Below are 21,267 nucleotides of genomic sequence, written 5' to 3' on the forward strand. Positions count from 1 at the left end.
TAAACTATAATACTTTGCTACAGTCAATGTTGTTTTTGAGAAGGAAAATAGGATGGAATGTTGTATACTGATGTTGTTTCAGCATCTTGGAGGGAAAAGGTACGGAATTAAGTTGGTCCCTGACTGCGCCTTTGATGTTGGCATTAGAAAAGTACAGGCTGGAGAAAGATAAAGGAAGTGTTAAAAGGGTTATTGAAAGTGTTAAAGGTGTTTGAAGTTGAATGAGCAGGGAAAGAGGATGTAGGAATGTTAACAGTTCTGCCTCAGCCTGGGGCTGAGACCTTAAAATCTTGGGTGTTAGCCCTTTAGGGCAAAGGGATCATGATGGGTCCCAGAGAGTTGTCACAGAAACAGAAGAGCAGTTAACTCTTAAAACAACCTGAGTTCATGTGTGAGCTCAGATTGCCGATGGGATCGCTCAGGGAACTGTGGACAATTGCATTTCCCTGACCGACCCCCACTAAGACCCTAATCATCCTGAAAATTAGGAACGGTTAAGTAAATACTAAAATCTGGACGAATTGGGAATTGAGAATATGCTTCCAACAAGGTCTAAAAGAAACCCCTGTGGAATTTTTGGACCAACTCTGAAATGTAATGGGGAAGAAAGAAAAAACAACAACAACAAAAAAAAAACAACAAACAAACAAACAAAAAAAACGGTTTGGACCTGGCTTCAGAGGACAAATTGACTAGCCTTTTTCTAGGGTAATCATCAGCCCCTGTGTCGTGGTTTAACCCGGCTGGCAGCTAAACACCACGCAGCCGTTCGCTCACCCTCCCCCCTCCCTCTCTGGGACGGGGGAGAGAAATGGAAAGTGAAGCCCGTGAGTTGAGATAAAGACAGTTTAATAAGACAGGAAAAAAAAATAACAAAATAATAATAACAATAATAATAATGATGATACAATGGTGATAATACGAAAGTAATAATAGTATGTACAAACAAGTGATGCACAATGCAATTGCTCACCACCCGCTGACCGATGCCCAGCCTAACCCCGAGCAGTCCGGCCCCCTCCCCCCGGCTAGCCACCCCTATATATTGTTTAGCATGACGTCAGATGGTATGGAATACCCCTTTGGCTAGTTTGGGTCACCTGTCCTGGGTCTGTCCCCTCCCAGCTCTTACTGCACCCCCCAGCCTGCCCATTGGCAGGACAGAGCAAAGGCTGAGATGTCCTTGGCTTAGTATAAGCACTGCTCTGCAACAATTAAAGCATCGGGGTGTTATCAGCACTCTTCTCATTCTAAGCCAAAACACAGCATTCCACCAGCTACTAGGAAGAAAATTAATTCTGTGCTAACTGAAACCAGGACATCTATCCACCCCTTATTCCATACCATTTATGTCATGCTCAGGTTACACTCTTTTCCATACATTCTAATTAGTCACCTATAGTAATCATGGTAGTGATAACATACAGTATAATATACTATTTAACGTGGTGCAATTCAGTTCATGGGCTATTCTCACCCAGTATTAAATCTCCTTGAGGTACACACCGGACCTCTCCGTTCTTTTGCATCACCCACCAAGTATATCCAGGTCCCTGAGCGAAAACAATTCCACGAATAGGTTTGCCTTTTCCTGAGGCAGGAGTAGCCCAGACTGTTTTACCCAGCATATTTTTTACATGCACTACAGGAACTTTATCCCCATCTACAGTACGTAACAGGTTTGATTGGGCAGGTCCAGCTCGGTTGGTAGATCCCCTAGTATTGACTAACCAGGTGGCCTTTGCCAAATGCGTATCCCAGTTTTTGAACGTCCCAGCGCCCATTGCTTTCAAGGTAGTCTTTAACAGGCCATTGTATCGTTCAACTTTCCCGGAGGCTGGTGCATGATAGGGGATGTGATACACCCATTCAATACCATGTTCTTTGGCCCAAGTGTCTATAAGGTTGTTTCGGAAGTGGGTCCCATTGTCTGATTCTATTCTTTCTGGGGTGCCATGTCGCCATAGGACTTGCTTTTCAAGGCCCAGGATGGTGTTCCGGGCGGTAGCATGAGGCACAGGATATGTTTCCAGCCATCCGGTGGTTGCTTCCACCATTGTAAGTACGTGGCGCTTGCCATTGCGAGTTTGAGGGAGTGTGATGTAATCAATCTGCCAGGCCTCTCCATATTTATATTTCAGCCATCGTCCTCCATACCAAAGAGGCTTTGACCGTTTGGCTTGCTTGATTGCAGCACATGTTTCACAGTCATGAATAACCTGTGCTATAGCGTCCATGGTCAAGTCCACCCCTCGATCACGAGCCCATCTGTATGTTGCATCTCTACCTTGATGGCCTGAGGTGTCATGGGCCCATCGGGCTATAAATAATTCACCTTTATGCTGCCAATCCAGGTCCACCTGAGCTACTTCAATCTTAGCAGCCTGATCCACCTGCTGGTTGTTTTGATGTTCTTCAGTAGCCCGATTCTTGGGCACATGAGCATCTACGTGGCGTACTTTCACAGCCAGGTTCTCTACCCGAGCAGCAATATCTTGCCACAATGCAGCAGCCCAGATAGGTTTGCCCCTACGCTGCCAGTTGTTTTGCTTCCATTGCTGTAACCATCCCCACAGGGCATTTGCTACCATCCATGAATCGGTGTAGAGATAGAGAACTGGCCATTTTTCTCGTTCAGCAATGTCTAAAGCCAGCTGAATGGCTTTCACTTCTGCAAACTGACTCGATTCACCTTCTCCCTCAGCAGCTTCTGCAACTCGTCGCGTAGGACTCCATACAGCAGCCTTCCATCTCCGATGCTTCCCCACAATACGACAGGACCCATCAGTGAACAGGGCATATTTCTTTTCATTCTCTGGCAACTGGTTGTACAGTGGGGCTTCTTCAGCACGACCCACCTCCTCCTCTGATGATATCCCAAAGTATTTGCCTTCTGGCCAGTCCATGATCACTTCCAATATTCCTGGGCGACTGGGGTTTCCTATTCGAGCCCGCTGAGTAATCAGTGCAACCCACTTGCTCCATGTAGCATCAGTTGCATGATGCGTAGAGGGGACCCTTCCCTTGAACATCCAGCCTAGTACCGGTAATCGGGGTGCTAGGAGGAGCTGCGCTTCAGTACCGACCACCTCCGAAGCAGATCGAACTCCTTCATATGCTGCCAATATCTCCTTTTCAGTTGGAGTATAGCGGGCCTCAGATCCTCTGTATCCCCGACTCCAAAACCCCAGAGGCCGACCTCGAGTTTCCCCAGGTTCTTTCTGCCAGAGGCTCCAGGTGGGGCCGTTCTCCCCGGCTGCAGTGTAGAGCACATTCTTTACATCTGGTCCTGTTCGAACTGGCCCAAGGGCTACTGCATGGACTATTTCCTGCTTGATTTGTTCAAAGGCTTGTCGTTGTTCAGGGCCCCATTCAAACTCATTCTTCTTACGAGTTACTTGGTAGAGTGGGTTTACAATCAGACTGTAATTTGGGATGTGCATTCTCCAAAACCCCACAACACCTAGGAAAGTCTGTGTTTCTTTTTTGTTAGTTGGTGGAGACATAGCTGTTATTTTGTTGATCACATCCATTGGGATTTGACGACGTCCATCTTGCCATTTTATTCCTAAAAACTGGATCTCCCGTGCAGGTCCTTTGACTTTATTTTGTTTTATGGCAAAACCGGCTTTCAGAAGGATTTGGACTATTTTCTTCCCTTTCTCGAAAACTTCCTCTGCTGTGTCACCCCACACAATAATGTCATCGATGTACTGCAGGTGTTCAGGAGCTTCCCCCTGCTCTAGTGCAGACTGGATCAGCCCATGGCAAATGGTAGGGCTGTGTTTCCACCCCTGGGGCAGCCTATTCCAAGTATATTGGACTCCCCTCCAAGTGAAGGCAAATTGTGGCCTGCACTCTGCTGCTAGAGGGATGGAGAAAAATGCATTAGCGATATCAATTGTGGCGTACCACTTGGCTGCCTTCGATTCAAGTTCATACTGAAGTTCCAGCATGTCCGGCACTGCAGCACTCAGTGGTGGCGTGACTTCGTTCAGGCCGCGATAGTCCACTGTTAGTCTCCACTCGCCATTAGACTTTCGCACTGGCCATATGGGACTATTGAAAGGTGAATGAGTCTTGCTGATCACTCCTTGGCTCTCCAATTGACGAATTAGCTTATGGATGGGAATCAGGGAGTCTCGGTTGGTGCGATATTGCCGCCGGTGCACAGTTGTGGTAGCAATTGGCACTTGCTGTTCTTCGACCCTCAGCAACCCCACAACAGAGGGGTCCTCTGAGAGACCAGGCAAGGTAGATAATTGTTTAATGCCCTCTGTCTCTAAGGCAGCAATACCAAAAGCCCACCGGAACCCTTTTGGGTCCTTGCAGTATCCTCTTCTAAGATAGTCTATGCCAAGGATACATGGAGCATCCGGACCAGTCACAATGCGGTGCTTTTCCCACTCATTCCCAGTCAGACTCACTTCAGCCTCCAATACAGTCAACTGCTGAGATCCCCCTGTCACTCCACAAATATAGATGGGCTCTGGTCCTTTATAGCTCGATGGTATTATAGTACATTGTGCACCGGTGTCTACTAAAGCCTTATACTTCTGTGCGCGTGATGTGCCAGGCCATCGAATCCACACAGTCCAATAAACTCGATTGTCCCTTTCCTCCCCCTGGCTGGAGGCAGGGCCCCCCTAATCCTGGTCAGAATCTTCCTCGTTTCTGTGTTTGAAGGACTGTCTGCTGGAAGTTGGAGCAGCAAACTTTTCGGAGAATCCCTTTTTCCTGATTGTTTTCTTTTGCAACTCACGTACCCGTGCCTCTAGGGTCGCGGTAGATTTTCCGTCCCACTTTCTCATGTCCTCTCCATGGTCTCGTAAGTAAAACCACAGGGTGGCACGGGGTGAGTACCCACCATATCGTCTTCCTTGTGTGGGTGAACGCCTACCCCTGACAGCTGAGACACTGCTTTGTACAGGTGCGAAGGAGAATAATCTCTCTTCAAGTTGGTGAACCTTTTCAGAAAGTTTCTCCCAAGTGTTCTCCTTTGGTCGGTGGGCACTGGTTGGTTCAGGTGGGGAGGACAATAGATTCTCTTCAAGTTGGTGAACCTTTTCAGAAAGTTTCTCCACAGCTGAGACGCAGGCCTGTAAGGAAGAGGAGAGACTTTCTTCGTACTGCCGGAGTTGTTTAGCCGCTTCACCCACTGTGGGTTCCTCATCCTCTTTCCAGGCCATTATTGCCAATGAGCTGGCATATGATGATGGTGCACTCCGTACAAACTTCCGCCACATGGGTCGTGTACACTTGACTTCATCTGGATCTGTGGATGTTTGTTTGAGGTCTGGATCCTCATAAATCACTTCCCGTACGGCTAATTCCCTCAGGTACTGGATTCCCTTCTCCATAGTGGTCCACTTGCCTGGTAGACATAAAATATCTTCCTTGAAGGGATACCTTTCCCTCACAGCTGAGAGGAGACGCCTCCAGAGGCTGGTGGGTCGTGCTCCATCTGCAATTGCTTTGTCAATGCCGGCGTCTCGAGCAAGGGATCCCAGCCGCTTGGCTTCCCTGCCGTCTAATTCCACACAATTGGCTCCAGAGTCCCAGCACCGGAGCAGCCAGGTGACAAGCTGCTCACCTATACAGCGACCAAAATCTTTTCGCACATCTCGTAGCTCGCGCTCGTTTAGGCTTCGGGTAGTTACTGTTGCTCTTTCGGCATCCTCATCTTCCTCCTCCTGAATCCTTGACGGCCCAGCGTCGTCATCATCTTCGTCATCTCTATACTTAGTTTTGGCAGAAGCCTTACCTGGATTGGCAGAAGACTCTCTGCGTTCTAAACGACTTGAATTTCTATACCATATTTTCACCTTCTCTACAGGGGCAGCTTGCACTGCTACTGCTCGTTTCTCTGACTTTGTTACAGGGTCTGCCACAGGGGTTGGAATGCCCTCTGCAGGGTCAACTTGCACTGCTACAGCTCGTTTCTCTGACACGGCCACAGGAGCTGGAGCGGCTACAGGAGCTGGAGTTGGAGCTGGAGCAGTTGCAGGAGCTGGGACTGGAGCAGCAGTAGGAGCTGGAGCTGGAGCGGCTTCAGGAGCTGGAGCTGGAGCGGCTTCAGGAGCTGGGACTGGAGCAGTTGCAGGAACTGGGACTGGAGTAGCGGCCGGAGCTGGAACTGGAGCGACTGCAGGAACTGGGACTGGAGCAGCTGCAGGAGCTGGAGCTGGAGCAGCTTCAGGAGCTGGGACTGGAGCAGTTGCAGGAGCTGGAGCTGGAGCGGCTGCAGGAGCTGGGACTGGAGCGGCTGCAGGAGCTGGGACTGGAGCGGCTGCAGGAGCTGGGACTGGAGCGGCTGCAGGAGCTGGGACTGGAGCGGCTGCAGAATCCACCGTAGGGGTCACAGTGGCCGTTGGATCTGTCACAGGGTTTGGAGTGGCCGCAGGGTCTGTCACTAAGTTGACAGCAGTATCAATGGCAGCTCGATAGGCATGAGCCAGGCCCCAGCACGTTACAATGATTTGTGTTACTTTGGAACTGCCAGAATCATTACACCTTTTTTTCAAGCATTCTGCCAGTTTTTGAGGATTTTGCCATTGTTCAGGGGTGAATTTCCAACACACTGGGGGTGCCAACTGCTCTAGATGCCTGCCCATATCCACCCATACTCCCTGCCACCCACAACTATACTGCCTCCGGGCAGATCTCCGGATGAGCTTCATAAGTAGTTGTTTAACTTTAAGCAGAATCTGAAGTGCATTCATGAGGCAGAACAACAAGACTATGGTATTCTGAGTATTCCAGAAATATTCAATATCTTGGAGAGCTATTGTGACAAGCTCAGGGGATAAGAGGGTGGTGAAGGAGGAAGGCAGAGTGACCCAGGAGGATACAGGGGTGGTGAAGGAGAAAGGGAGAGTAAGCAAGTAAGGAAAAATATCCTCCCCTTTCCCCTCCACAGATTGACTCTCTAATGGAGAAAAACAATAGGTATAATTGCTAATAGTTCCCAAGATGCTGTTTCCAAAGTACAGAGTCCACGATGTTACTGAGTATAAATACCAAGTTAGAGTCATGACCAGATATCTTATCGTCTCATAAGCCATTGCTATAACACTTAGTACCATAATGGTCTGAAACCAGGGCCCGGAGAGGAGAAACAACACTACAGAGAGCAAATACGGAAAATAATGTACTATAATACTCAATTTGGAAAACAGGCGCAGCAGAGTTGTGATTAAAGCAATCAGCATCATGACAGGTGACTATTAAGCAGGTCTAATCCTTACACCAATTTTAGTTTAACACACTCTGATCAGATCTGCCGTTATCTCAACCTTTCGGGCCCCACGTTGGGCGCCAAAAAGACTGTCGTGGTTTAACCCGGCTGGCAGCTAAACACCACGCAGCCGTTCGCTCACCCTCCCCCCTCCCTCTCTGGGACGGGGGAGAGAAATGGAAAGTGAAGCCCGTGAGTTGAGATAAAGACAGTTTAATAAGACAGGAAAAAAAAATAACAAAATAATAATAACAATAATAATAATGATGATACAATGGTGATAATACGAAAGTAATAATAGTATGTACAAACAAGTGATGCACAATGCAATTGCTCACCACCCGCTGACCGATGCCCAGCCTAACCCCGAGCAGTCCGGCCCCCTCCCCCCGGCTAGCCACCCCTATATATTGTTTAGCATGACGTCAGATGGTATGGAATACCCCTTTGGCTAGTTTGGGTCACCTGTCCTGGGTCTGTCCCCTCCCAGCTCTTACTGCACCCCCCAGCCTGCCCATTGGCAGGACAGAGCAAAGGCTGAGATGTCCTTGGCTTAGTATAAGCACTGCTCTGCAACAATTAAAGCATCGGGGTGTTATCAGCACTCTTCTCATTCTAAGCCAAAACACAGCATTCCACCAGCTACTAGGAAGAAAATTAATTCTGTGCTAACTGAAACCAGGACACCCTGATTTCAACAGGTCTAACGGGGATCTGGGGAATCTACCCTAGCAGATCCTCCACTGATTATAATGAAGTTAGGAGAGGAACAGAAGTGAAATTTCTATTGATATGGGGCAATGTATTCAGTTCTAAATCAAGCATTAATGCCTTTACGGAATGATTATGTTAGGGTAAAAGGGTGCAACCGAAAAGGCTTATTTTTGTGAACCTTTGAAGTACAAGTTGGGGAAATGTTATATATGGAGTGGTAATTCGTGTCGAGAAAATGGTTGATATTAACAAAGAAGGGTGATTCAGGAGACTCCATGCAGTCTGGGGTTTCTTGTTCTCCAGCTGGTTTCTTGTTCTCCAGCCGTTAAGGCATGGATGTTTCTGGGTGTTTGCTGTTGTTGTTACATTGAAAGTTTGACCAATTAAAAAGTTGTTTGGAAAAGAACTGCTGTGGAGAGAAGGGTATTAGAGGGGAGCCTGCCCTCAAGAAAAAAAAAATAAAATAAAAAAAAAAATAAAAGCAACACTATGAAGTTACATCAGTAAAGAAGCAGGAAAAAGAAGTGAAGAGGAACAGTCTGGGAGAATGGAGACTGTTAAGTTATGGAACTTAAAGGATTGTTTGTTACCTATCCTGATTGTATGTATGTATAGTCATACTCGGGTTATTATGTAAAGCAATGTTCTGTATACATGTATTTAGAATGTTTGGTGTTTGTGTGTGCGTGTTGGTGGAGCGTAGACTCCCCGCACACCCAGCACTGTTTACTTGCTTTTTTTATACCTTTTAGAAATATTTGTTTTATAGATATTACAAAATTCAGATTGAATTCAGACCTCATTTATAACAGGAAACAAATGGGGATACACAGGTTTTTATATCTACCTGGATCTCCAAAATCTCTATTAGGTTGAGATTTGTTAGAACAATTAGAAGCAGAAATTATCTTTGAAAAAAGGAAAATGGAATTAAGGATAGGAGAAGAACAACTAACAAATGTGTTAAGCCTGGCACTAATACAAACAGACCCTAGAAGTGAAATACCCTTAGAGATCATAAATCAAGTATATCCAGGAGTTTGGGCCACTGAGGTCCCTGGAAGAGCTAAAAATGTGACCCTAATAATTATTAAATTAAATCCAGGAGAGAAACCCGTTAAGGTTAAGCAATATCCTTTGAGGATAGAAGACAGGAAAGGAATTAAAGAGATAATTGATAAATTTATACAGTATGGATTATTGATTGAATGCGAATCAGAATAAAATACAGCCATATTGCCAATTAAAAAGGCAGATGGAAAAAGCTATAGGCTAGTTCAGGCCAAGGATATACATCCAGTAGTGGCAAACCCTTATACTTTGCTGACTAAATTAAAGAATAGTCAAGTCTGGTTTACCGTACTGGATTTAAAAGACGCCTTCTTCTGCCTAGCCTTAGCCACTGAAAGCCAAAACTTATTTGCCTTTGAATGGGAAAAACCCTGACTCAGGCAGAAAGATGCAGCTTACGTGGACAGTGCTACCTCAGGGATTCAAGAATAGCCCCACTATTTTTGGAAACCAATTAGCAAAGGAACTTGAAACTTGGATACCTCCGGACATTGAAGGGGCTTTGTTACAATACGTAGATGATCTCTTAATAGCTACCAAGACTAAAGAGAGTTGTATTCAATGGACTATAAGTCTCCTTAATTTTCTGGGTTTAAATGGATATCGAGTCTCTCAACAGAAAGTCCAGCTGGTTCAACAACACGTGACCTACTTGGGATTTGGAATTTCGGGAGGTCAGCGAGAACTAGGAACTGAAGTCATTTGCCGGACTCCAGAACCCCAAACAGTAAAGGAGCTACGAACCTATTTAGGAATGACAGGTTGGTGTTGCCTTTGGATTTATAATTATGGACTAAAATGGTAAAGCCTCTATATGAATTGATAAAGAGTAATCAGTCAAAGTTAGTCTGGACTGGAGAAGCACGAAACACCTTTAAACAACTTAAACGAGAATTGATGCAAGCTCTGGCTTTGGGATTACCGGATCTCTCGAAACCCTTTCGGTTGTTTTCTCATGAGAGACAAGGGATAGCTTTGGGAGTACTAGCACAAAGATTGGGTCCCTATAAACGAGCAGTAGCTTACTTCTCTAAACAATTAGGTTAAGTAAGTAAAGGATGGCCCGGATGCCTTCGAGCTGTTGCAGCTGTTGTTATCAATATACAAGAAGCTCAGAAGTTTACAATGGGACAGAAAATGACAGTGTTAGTCTCCCATACGGTCTCAGCAGTTTTGGAACAAAAAGGAAACCATTGGCTTTCACCACAAAGATTTTTAAAATATCAAGCAATATTAGTGGAACAAGATGATGTGGAAATTGTGGTCACTAACGTCGTAAATCCAGCTTCTTTCCTTAGCGGAACTCTGGATGAACCTATAACCCATGATTGTACAGAAACGATGGAGACTGTGTATTCTAGTCGACCCGATCTTAAGGAAGAACCTTTAGAAGATGCTGATGAATCATTGGTATACTGATGGAAGCAGCTTTGTAAAACAAGGACAACGTAAGGCAGGATACGCTGTTACAACTGCTCAACAGGTAATCGAGTCCAAACCATTACTCCCTGGGACGTCCACCCAGAAAGCAGAGGTAATTGCACTTACGTGAGCACTGGAACTGGCAGCAGGAAGGAAAATAAATATTTGGACAGATTCTAAATATGCATTCGGCATGGTACATGCTCATGGAGCGATTTGGAAAGAACGTGCATTGCTGACTGCTCAGGGAAAACAGAAAAAACATGCTGAAGAAATTTTAAAATTGTTAGAGGCTGTAAAACAATCAAAAGGTAGCTATCATGCATTGTCGAGGACACCAAAAGGGAAACGCTGATTTTGAAATTGGAAATTGATTGGCAGATCAGGAGGCTAAACAGGCAGCTGAAATAACTGAGGTGAAGGCATTGTCTTTAATACCAGATGGTAAAATCCAAACTATATACATGAACCAAAAAGCCAAATTATACAAAAGAAGACTTAAAATTAATTGAAGATTTGAAAGGTAAAATGAAACCAGATAGATGAGTATATTTAAAAGATAACTGTGTAATAATACCCTCTAATTTGATATGGCCCATAGTTCTTACAGAACACAATAAAACACATCGGGGAGCTGACACATTGCATAAGAGCATGAGTCAGACATTAGTGGGACGAAATTTATACACAACAATAAAACAAGTAACTTAACAATGTAGCATCTGTTTACGTAACAACCCCAATACCAGGAATAGAATAAAATTTGGAATAATCGGTAAAGGAAATTATCTGGGACAACAGTGGTAAATTGATTTTTTCAGAACTCCCTAGAAAAGGGGGGTATTGTTATTTACTGGTTCTGACTGACACGTTTTCAGGATGGCCCGAAGCTTTTCCTTGTCGAACAAACAAAGCAAAAGAAGTGGTTAAAGTCTTGTTAAATGAAATAATACCATGCTTTGGGATTCCAGTAGCAATGTCTTCTGAGAGAGGTTCACATTTTTGTGTGCAAGTGGTACAACAGATAAGTAAGATTCTAAAGATAGATTGGCAACTGCATAATCCTTATAGACCGCAGGCAAGTGGACAGGTAGAAAAATGAACCTTTTAATTAAACAACAAATAGCTGAAATCGGACAAGAAGCTAATTTGTCATGGCTTCAATCCCTTCCTTTAGCATTACTTAGAATCAGAGTTAAACCTAGAGTAAAAGAGAATTTGAGCCGCTTTGAAATTTTATATTGGAGGCCATATCAATTTCTATTTAGTGGAGAGGATCTAATGCAGCTGGGATAAGAATATTTATATACTTATATAACTGAACTTCAAAAACAATTAAATAAAGTACATAAATTTGTGTTAGGGACCAGGGCTAGAGGGTTGGATCAACCAATCCACCCCTTTAAGCCTGGGGAATATATATATAAAGACGTTTTCAGGACAACCCCTAGAGGAAAAATGGAATGGACTGTATCAAGTGTTGCTGACAACTCACACTGCTATCAAGATTAGAGAACAAGCCGCTTGGATCCACTATTCCCGAGTGAAGAAGGCTCCAGGAGCTCCTTGGAAAGTAACACTAGGTGACGATGAACTGAAACTAAAGCTTAGTCGAACAAAATGAGGACATTATGGTCGGGAGTATTTGGTAATATGGTTGGCAGAAAATTTGTTCATAGAATTGTTTTGTTTTTATGGCTTATAGTTGTAATTGTGATTCAAGAAGGTGCCTCTGTGATAATAGAGAATGGTGGGTGGCCTTGAACTAAAGCCGTAACAACAGAGGATAAGAACTTTAATGGAAAGTTAGCAGTTATGGTCATCTGGCGAACAAATGGTAACTATTTATGTAAACCATCAGAATGGCAAAAATTAGGAGAAGAGTGAACACAAGATAATGTATCCTTAGCTCTTAGTTGTATGCAAGCACAGTTATGGTTACAGGCAACGGCTGCCTTGATCATTAGGGAAGGAAGTGAAGGCATTTTTCCGGCTGAAGTCCGAAAGGCAGTTTGGGACAATGCCAATGATTTTGAGATGAAGTTCCAGTCCTTGTGGACCCTGGTAAATTGTACTTATGATCCCATTGCTAACATGGCTACTGCCTTCATGCTTACTATACGTAATGCCACAGTTTATGTTATCCACCTGATCATTGCACTAGGATTAAACCATGAGAAGACAGTGCTCTATCCTTCGGAGCATAGAACATGGGCACGGATGGAGAATAGGAAATGGCAGTCTGTAAATCTAGAATCATGTGTTACTGGGGAACAACAAGGATTTATTTGTGAAAGCAATACAATTGAGTCTCAGGATGTATGTTTTGACACAGAGCAAGGTATCTGTCACTTTGAAATTCATCCAAATACTAGTCAAAAGACTGCGCTTGTATATGTTGGTCAAGGGTGTGTGTGTTTAAGAACTGCTTGTGATTTTGTAGAAGTAGATAAGGAGAACATAACTCTCCATAGCAAAAATCATTCTAATTTCTGTATTTGTAACTTTGTTAGAATCGTCGGGTGTGATATTCTATATTTGGCACCAGTGGTATCCCATCAGCTGATCAAGTCTAACAAAACAATGTATCATAACTTATTACCTACCCTCACACTAGTGAAGCAACTAGTTAAAAAACAAGACACAAGTCACAACTGGTGGGATACACTCTTTGGATGGTCACCAACTGCAACTGGGATTTTGAACACATTGAGTCACCCAATTATTGTTTAATTTATATTAGTTGGTATAAGTTTAATATTGTCTTTTGTATTACTTGTTTGGAATTGAAAATTGTTACAACGAATGTCCATGTTAGCCTCCTTGACAATTGTACATGGCAAGGTATTGATGATATGGTACATATCATAAGACTGGGAAAAAAATTTTCGTATTAAGTAAAAGAATTTACTAGATTTTCCAGAAAAGGGGGGAATGATATTGTATAAACTCACTTTAGGATAGAATAAAACTTGTGGTTAAAAGTTAGTGAGAACAAAGTAAATGACATCTTGTTATCTGTTAACCCTCAGTCAGGCTGAGACTTGAGATAACTTGAGTCAACTGTCTGTTATGTCTTGTTAACTGAAACATCCTGTTATCTGCCGACCCTCAGTTAAACCGAAAGCCAACTCAGCATTTTTACAGCTTGGAAAACAACTGATTAAGCAAAAGGTGAAAAGTGCAACACGAGGAAGACCTACGGCCTTCCTCCCAAAGACCACTGCCCACATTTTGAAGACCCCGGCCCACAATTCTTGGAAGGCTTTGCGCAAGCGCACGGACTGATAAGCTAATTAGCATACGAAGCGAGAGTAGGCGGGGTTAGGTAATGAATATGTATAGGTGCTAATAGAATATTCATTGTTTCGCTGTATAAATATGAGATAGTTTGTCACTTCGAACATGCACGATAGGCGGAAAGATCCCCCGTGCATCCAGTGCTGCAATAAAGAATATACCACTTAAGGAAATTTCGGCTTTGATCTTTAAATCAATACCATGCTCTTTGGCCCAAGTGTCTATAAGGTTGTTTGGGAAATGAGTCCCATTGTCTGACTCAATTCTTTCTGAGGTGCCATGTCGCCATAGGACTTGCTTTTCAAGGCCCAGGATAGTGTTCCGGGCGGTGGCATGAGGCACAGGACATGTTTCCAGCCATCCAGTGGTTGCTTACACCATTGTAGGTACGTAGCGCTTCATATTGCGTGTTTGAGTGAGTGTGATGTAATCAATCTGCCAGGCCTCTCCATATTTATATTTCAGCCATCGTCCTCCATACCAAAGAGGCTTTGACCGTTTGGCTGTAGTGGGTTTACGTGGCAAGGTTTTGGTAGCAGGGAGCCATAGGAGTGGTTTCTGTGAGAAAGATCTAGAAGCTGCCCCATGTTTGGGAAGGGCCCCATTGTTTTCCAGATCCGAGCCAATAAGCGATGTGGTTTTGCGCCTCTGTGAGAGCATATTTAAGACAGGGAAAAAACGCTGCGCCACACAGCAGGCGGGAGAGTCAAGGGAGTGAGAGAACAGCCTTGCACATGTCAAGGTCAGTGTAGAGGGAGGGGGAGAGGTGCTCTAGGCGCCGGAGCAGAAGTCCCCTGCGGCCTGTGGTGAGGACCATGGTGAAGCAGGATGTCCCCCTGCAGCCCATGGAGTACCACGGTGGAGCAGGGTTCCACGCTGCAGCCCGTGGAGGAGACCACGGTGGAGCAGGTGGCCCTGCACCGACGGAGGCTGCCGCCTGTGGAAGACCCCTGCCGGAGCAGATTCCGGGCCGGACCTGTAGCCCTTGGAGAGGAGCCCATGCAGGAGCAGGTAACCTGGCAGGAGCTGCTGCCCGTAGGGGAGCCAGGTTGGAGCAGTTTTCTCCTGAGGGATGGACCCCGTGGTACGGACCCATATCTGGAGCAGTTCTGAAAGAGCTGCTGCCTGTGGGAAGCCCACGCCGGATCAGTTCATCAAGGACTGCATCCCGTGGGTGGGACCCCACAGCACAGGGGACGAGAGTGACCGAGAAGGAGCGGCAGAGAAGTGCTGTAGACTGACCATAACCCCCATTCCCCTGCGCCGCTCGGGGGGAGGAGATGGAAGAGGGTGGATGGGGGGGAAGGTGCTTTTGTTTTTTTTTTTTTTTCCTTTGTTTTCTCACTTCTCTCGCTTGTTAGTTGTAGGCAATAAATCTTACTATCTCCTTATGCCGAGTCTGTTTTGCCCGTTACAATAATTATTGCGTGATTTTCTCGTCCTTATCTCAACCCTTGAGCCCTTTTCACATATTTTCTCCCCATTCCTCTTTGAGGAGGGGGAGTGAGAGAGCGGCTGTGGTGGAGCTCGGCTGCCCACTCGAGCGGAACCACGACATTGGCTTGCTTGATTGCAGCACATATTTCACAGTCATGAATAACCTGTGCTATAGTGTCCATGGTCAGGTCCACCCTTCGATCACAAGCCCACCTGTATGTTGCATCCCTGCCTTGATGGCCTGAGGTGTCATGGGCCCATCGGGCTATAAAAAAATTACACTTATGTTGCCAATCCAGGTCCACCTGAGCCACTTCAATCTTAGCAGCCCAATACACCTGCTGGTTGTTTTGATGTTCTTCAGTGGCCCGATTCTTGGGCACATGAGCATCTACGTGGCATACCTTTACAGCCAGGTTCTCCACCCGAGCAGCAATATCTTGCCACAATGCAGCAGCCCAGATGGGTTTGTCCCTGCGCTGTTGTTTTCCTTCCATTGCTGTAACCACCCCCACAGGGCATTTGCTACCATCTATGACTCAGTACAGAGATAGAGAACTGGCCATTTTTCTCATTCAGCAATATCTAAAGCCAGCTGAATGGCCTTCACTTCTGCAAACTGACTCGATTACCTTCTCCGTCAGCAGCCTCTGCAACTCGTTGTGTAGGACTCCATACAGCAGCCTTCCACCTCCGCTGGTTTCCCACAGTACAACAGGACCCATCAGTGAACAGGGCATATTTCTTCTCATTCTCTGGTAGCTTGTTATACAGTGGGGCTTCTTCAGCACTACCCACCTCCTCCTCTGGTGATATCCAAAAATCTTTGCCTTCTGGACAGTCCACAGTCACTTCCAGGATTCCTATCTGGTGTTTCCTATTCAAGCCCGCTGAGTAATCAGTGCAACCCACTTGCTCCATGTAGCATCAGTTGCATGATGTGTAGAAGGGACCCTTCCTTTGAACATCCAGCCCAGTACCAGTAGTCGGGGTGCCGAGAAGAGCTGTGCTTCAGTACCGACCAGTTCCGAAGAAGATCAGAAGCAGCTCCTTTATACACTGCCGATATCTCCTTTTCAGTTGGAGTGTAGCGAGCCTTGGATCCTCTGTATGCCTGACTCCAAAACCCAAGGGGTCAACCTCAAATTTCCCCAGGCTCTTTCTGCTAGAGGCTCCAGGTGTGGCGATTCTCCCCAGTCCATTATAGAGCACTTTCTTTACATCTGGTCCTTCTCGGACTGGCCCAAGGGCTACTGCATGAACTATCTCCCATATAATTTGTTCAAAGGCTTGTCAGTGCTCGAGGCACCATTTAAAATCATTCTCTTACAGATTACTTGATAGAACAAGCTTATAATCAGACTGTAGTTTGGAATGTGCATTCTCAAAAAATATGTCTCCAAGGAAAGTTTGTTTTTCTTTTTTGCTAGTTGGTGGAGACATAGGCCACAGGCCACTGGGGTCTTCTGCTCCAACGCCTGGAGCACCTCTCCTCCTCCTTCTTCACTGACCTTGGGGCCTGCAAGGCTGTTTCTCACTTCTCTTTCTCTCCCAGCTGCTGTGTGGCAGCTGTTTTTTTTTTCTTTTTTTTTTTTTCTTTTTTTTTTTCTCTTTCATAAATATGCTCTCACAGAGGCAAAAACAACATCACTTACTGGCTCGGCTCTGGCTAGCAGCGGGGCCCTTATGTTACATGGGGCAGCTTCTAGATTATTTGCACAGAAGATACCCCTATGGCTCCCTGCTTCCAAAACCTTGCCACATAAATCCACTACATTCCACCCCTCGCCTCTGTGAAAAGCATATTTAAGAATAACCACAATATTCTCTTACTTTACAATCATCACAGTCATCACAAACTTCACTTACATCAAAAAGAAAATGAATTGCCCACACCAATATAAGCATTACATCATCACAACACCAACAGAGTGAACAATTTATACACACACCACCCCGGTCACTTCACCACACTAATATGAAACATATTCCTCACAATTACAACTTTCTTGAAATCTTCACAACTATTACATTCATAAAAACATCCATTCTATGTTTTGCCTGTTACTTCTCTCAACTATCACCCTTATCTCAAATTCCTTGAGCCCCACGTTGGGTGCCAAAAAGAACTGTGGTGGTTTTACTCGGGTGGGCAGCCAAGTTCCACCACGGCCGCTCTCTCACTCCCCCTCCTCAAAGGGAAAGGAGGAGAAAATATGATGCCAAGAGCTCAAGGGTTGAGATAAAGACAGGGAGATCGCTCAACAATTATCGTGACGGGCAAAACAGACTCAGCATAGGGAGATAGTAAGATTTATTGCCTATTACTAACAAGCTAGAGAAGTGAGAAACAAAGGAAAGACACCAAAAACGCCTTCCCCCCATCCACCCTCTTCCACCTCCTTCCCTCGAGCGGTGCCTGGGAATGGGGGAATGAGGGTTGCAGTCAGTCTATAGCACTTTGTCTCCGCTGCCTCTTCTCGGTCACTCTCTTCCCCTGCTCCAACATGGGGTCCCTCCCATGGGATGCAGTCCTTCCTGAACTGATCCTGCGCAGGCTTCCCACAGGCAGAAGCTCTTCAAGAACAGCTCCAGATATGGGTCCGTACCATGAGGTCCATCCGTCAGGAGCACACTGCTCCAACCCGGGTCCCCCACAGGCAGCAGGTCCTGCCAGGTCACCTGCTCATGTGGTAAGGGAGTTGGCAGAGGTGATTGCCAAACTGCTCTCTATCGTCTTTGAAAGATCCTGGAGAACAGGAGAGGTGCCTGAAGACTGGAGGATAGCCAATGTCACTCCGGTCTTCAAGAAGGGCAAGAAGGAGGATCCGGGAAACTACAGGCCAGTCAGTCTCACCTCTGTCCCTGGAAAGGTGTTGGGTCAGCTTGTTCTGGATGCCATTTCCAAGCAATTGGACGAGAATGAGGTTATGAGGAGTAGTCAGCATGGATTCACCAAGGAGAAATCGTGCTCGACCAACCTCGTTGCCTTCTATGATGGCATCACCAGCTGGGTAGATGAGGGGAGAGCAGTGGATGTCATCTACTTTGACTTTAGCAAGGCTTTCGATACTGTCTCCCACGACATCCTGCTAGCAAAGCTGAGAAAGTGTGGGACGTAGGAGTGGACAGTAAGGTGGGTTGAGAACTGGCTGACTGGCCAAGCTCAGAGGGTAGTGATCAGCGGCAAAGTCTGGCTGGAGACCTGTGACTAGTGGTGTTCCCCAGGGGTCGGTGCTGGGTCTGGTCTTGTTCAACATCTTCATCGACGACCTTGATGAGGGAATATGTGGTGATTTTACTTGGGTGGGCAGCCGAGCTCCACCACAACCGCTCTCTCACTCCCCCTCTCCTCAAAGAGGAAGGGGGAGAAAATACAACACAGAGAGCCCGAGGTTTGAAATGAGAAAGGTTTAATTAAAGGGAAAGGGAATGGGGAGAAAAAGAAACAGAAGAAACAATAAGTCTGCGCGGAAGCACAGAGAGAAGGAAAAAAAATATTCTCTACTTCCCATCAACGAGCGGTGTTCGGCCACGTCCTGGGAAGCAGGGCCTCAAAACGCATAGTGGTTGTTCAGCCCCCTCTGTCGTGGTTCCGCTCGAGTGGGCAGCCGAGCTCCACCACAGCCGCTCTCTCACTCCCCCTCCTCAAAGAGGAATGGGGAGAAAATATGTGAAAAGGGCTCAAGGATTGAGATAAGGACGAGAAAATCACACAATAATTATTGTAACGGGCAAAACAGACTCGGCATAAGGAGATAGTAAGATTTATTGCCTACAACTAACAAGCGAGAGAAGTGAGAAAACAAAGGGAAAAAAAACCAAAAGCACCTTCCCCCCCCATCCACCCTCTTCCACCTCCTCCCCCCGAGCGGCGCAGGGGAACGGGGAATGGGGGTTATGGTCAGTCTACAGCACTTCTTCTCTGCCGCTCCTTCTCGGTCACTCTCGTCCCCTGTGCTGTGGGGTCCCACCCACGGGATGCAGTCCTTGATGAACTGATCCGGCGTGGGCTTCCCACAGGCAGCAGCTCTTCCAGAACTGCTCCAGATATGGGTCCGTACCACGGGGTCCATCCCTCAGGAGAAAACTGCTCCAACCTGGCTCCCCTACGGGCAGCAGCTCCTGCCAGATCACCTGCTCCTGCGTGGGCTCCTCTCCACGGGCTACAGGTCCGGCCCGGAATCTGCTCCGGCAGGGGTCTTCCACAGGCGGCAGCCTCCGTCAGTGCAGGGCCACCTGCTCCATTGTGGTCTCCTCCACGGGCTGCAGCGTGGAACCCTGCTCCACCGTGGTACTCCATGGGCTGCAGGGGGACATCCTGCTTCACCATGGTCCTCACCACAGGCCGCAGGGGACTTCTGCTCCGGCGCCTGGAGCACCTCTCCCCCTCCTTCTACACTGACCTTGGTGCAAGGCTGTTCTCTCATTCCCTTGACTCTCCCGGCTGCTGTGTGGCGCAGCGTTTTTTCCCTGTCTTAAATATGCTCTCACAGAGGCGCAAAACAACATCGCTTATTGGCTCGGATCTGGAAAACAATGGGGCCCTTCCCAAACATGGGGCAGCTTCTAGATCTTTCTCACAGAAACCACCCCTATGGCTCCCTGCTACCAAAACCTTGCCACGTAAACCCACTACATTCCACCCCTCGCCTCTGTTAAAAGCATATTTAAGACTACTCACAACATACTCTCACTTTACAATTATCACAACAACCTTCACAAAATTCACTTAAATCAAAACGAAAAAGAATTCACCACACCAAAATAAACATAACATCATCACAGCACCGACAATGTGGACATTTTACACACACACCACCCCTCGTCCCTTCACCACACTGACATCTCACAGTTACTGCTTTCTTAAATTCTTCACAACTTGTACATTCCTAACAATCATCCTGCACATATTTTTGCCCGTTACTTCTACTATCATCCTTATCTCAAATTCCTCGAGCCCCACGTTGGGCGCCAAAAAAGACTGTCGTGGTTCCGCTCGAGTGGGCAGCCGAGCTCCACCACAGCCGCTCTCTCACTCCCCCTCCTCAAAGAGGAATGGGGAGAAAATATGTGAAAAGGGCTCAAGGATTGAGATAAGGACGAGAAAATCACACAATAATTATTGTAACGGGCAAAACAGACTCGGCATAAGGAGATAGTAAGATTTATTGCCTACAACTAACAAGCGAGAGAAGTGAGAAAACAAAGGGAAAAAAAACCAAAAGCACCTTCCCCCCCCATCCACCCTCTTCCACCTCCTCCCCCCGAGCGGCGCAGGGGAACGGGGAATGGGGGTTATGGTCAGTCTACAGCACTTCTTCTCTGCCGCTCCTTCTCGGTCACTCTCGTCCCCTGTGCTGTGGGGTCCCACCCACGGGATGCAGTCCTTGATGAACTGATCCGGCGTGGGCTTCCCACAGGCAGCAGCTCTTCCAGAACTGCTCCAGATATGGGTCCGTACCACGGGGTCCATCCCTCAGGAGAAAACTGCTCCAACCTGGCTCCCCTACGGGCAGCAGCTCCTGCCAGATCACCTGCTCCTGCGTGGGCTCCTCTCCACGGGCTACAGGTCCGGCCCGGAATCTGCTCCGGCAGGGGTCTTCCACAGGCGGCAGCCTCCGTCAGTGCAGGGCCACCTGCTCCATTGTGGTCTCCTCCACGGGCTGCAGCGTGGAACCCTGCTCCACCGTGGTACTCCATGGGCTGCAGGGGGACATCCTGCTTCACCATGGTCCTCACCACAGGCCGCAGGGGACTTCTGCTCCGGCGCCTGGAGCACCTCTCCCCCTCCTTCTACACTGACCTTGGTGCAAGGCTGTTCTCTCATTCCCTTGACTCTCCCGGCTGCTGTGTGGCGCAGCGTTTTTTCCCTGTCTTAAATATGCTCTCACAGAGGCGCAAAACAACATCGCTTATTGGCTCGGATCTGGAAAACAATGGGGCCCTTCCCAAACATGGGGCAGCTTCTAGATCTTTCTCACAGAAACCACCCCTATGGCTCCCTGCTACCAAAACCTTGCCACGTAAACCCACTACACCCTCCCCCATGAGAGCCCCCCCTTTTATTGCTGAGTGTGACATCA

The 21,267-nt window shown here is 46.8% G+C and overlaps 2 long non-coding RNA genes across 2 annotated transcripts in view; both read right to left on the bottom strand.

The window, feature by feature from the left end:
* Positions 1–832: 832 nt before the first annotated feature.
* Positions 833–11,229, bottom strand: LOC311426460. The gene is made up of 2 exons (XR_014686778.1): positions 11,009–11,229; positions 833–1,322 (listed from the first exon to the last, which is right to left on the bottom strand). It is a non-coding gene; the product is annotated as an uncharacterized lncRNA (long non-coding RNA).
* Positions 11,230–18,931: 7,702 nt separating this feature from the next.
* Positions 18,932–21,267, bottom strand: part of LOC311426453 — a 385,986-nt gene continuing 383,650 nt past the window's right edge. The window contains exon 2 of the long non-coding RNA XR_014686771.1: positions 18,932–20,412. This is a non-coding gene — a long non-coding RNA (uncharacterized lncRNA). The remainder of the gene's footprint in view (positions 20,413–21,267) is intronic.

The sequence above is a fragment of the Aythya ferina genome, assembly GCF_964211825.1.
Source record: "Aythya ferina genome assembly, chromosome: W".
NCBI classification, from domain to species: Eukaryota; Metazoa; Chordata; class Aves; order Anseriformes; family Anatidae; genus Aythya; species Aythya ferina.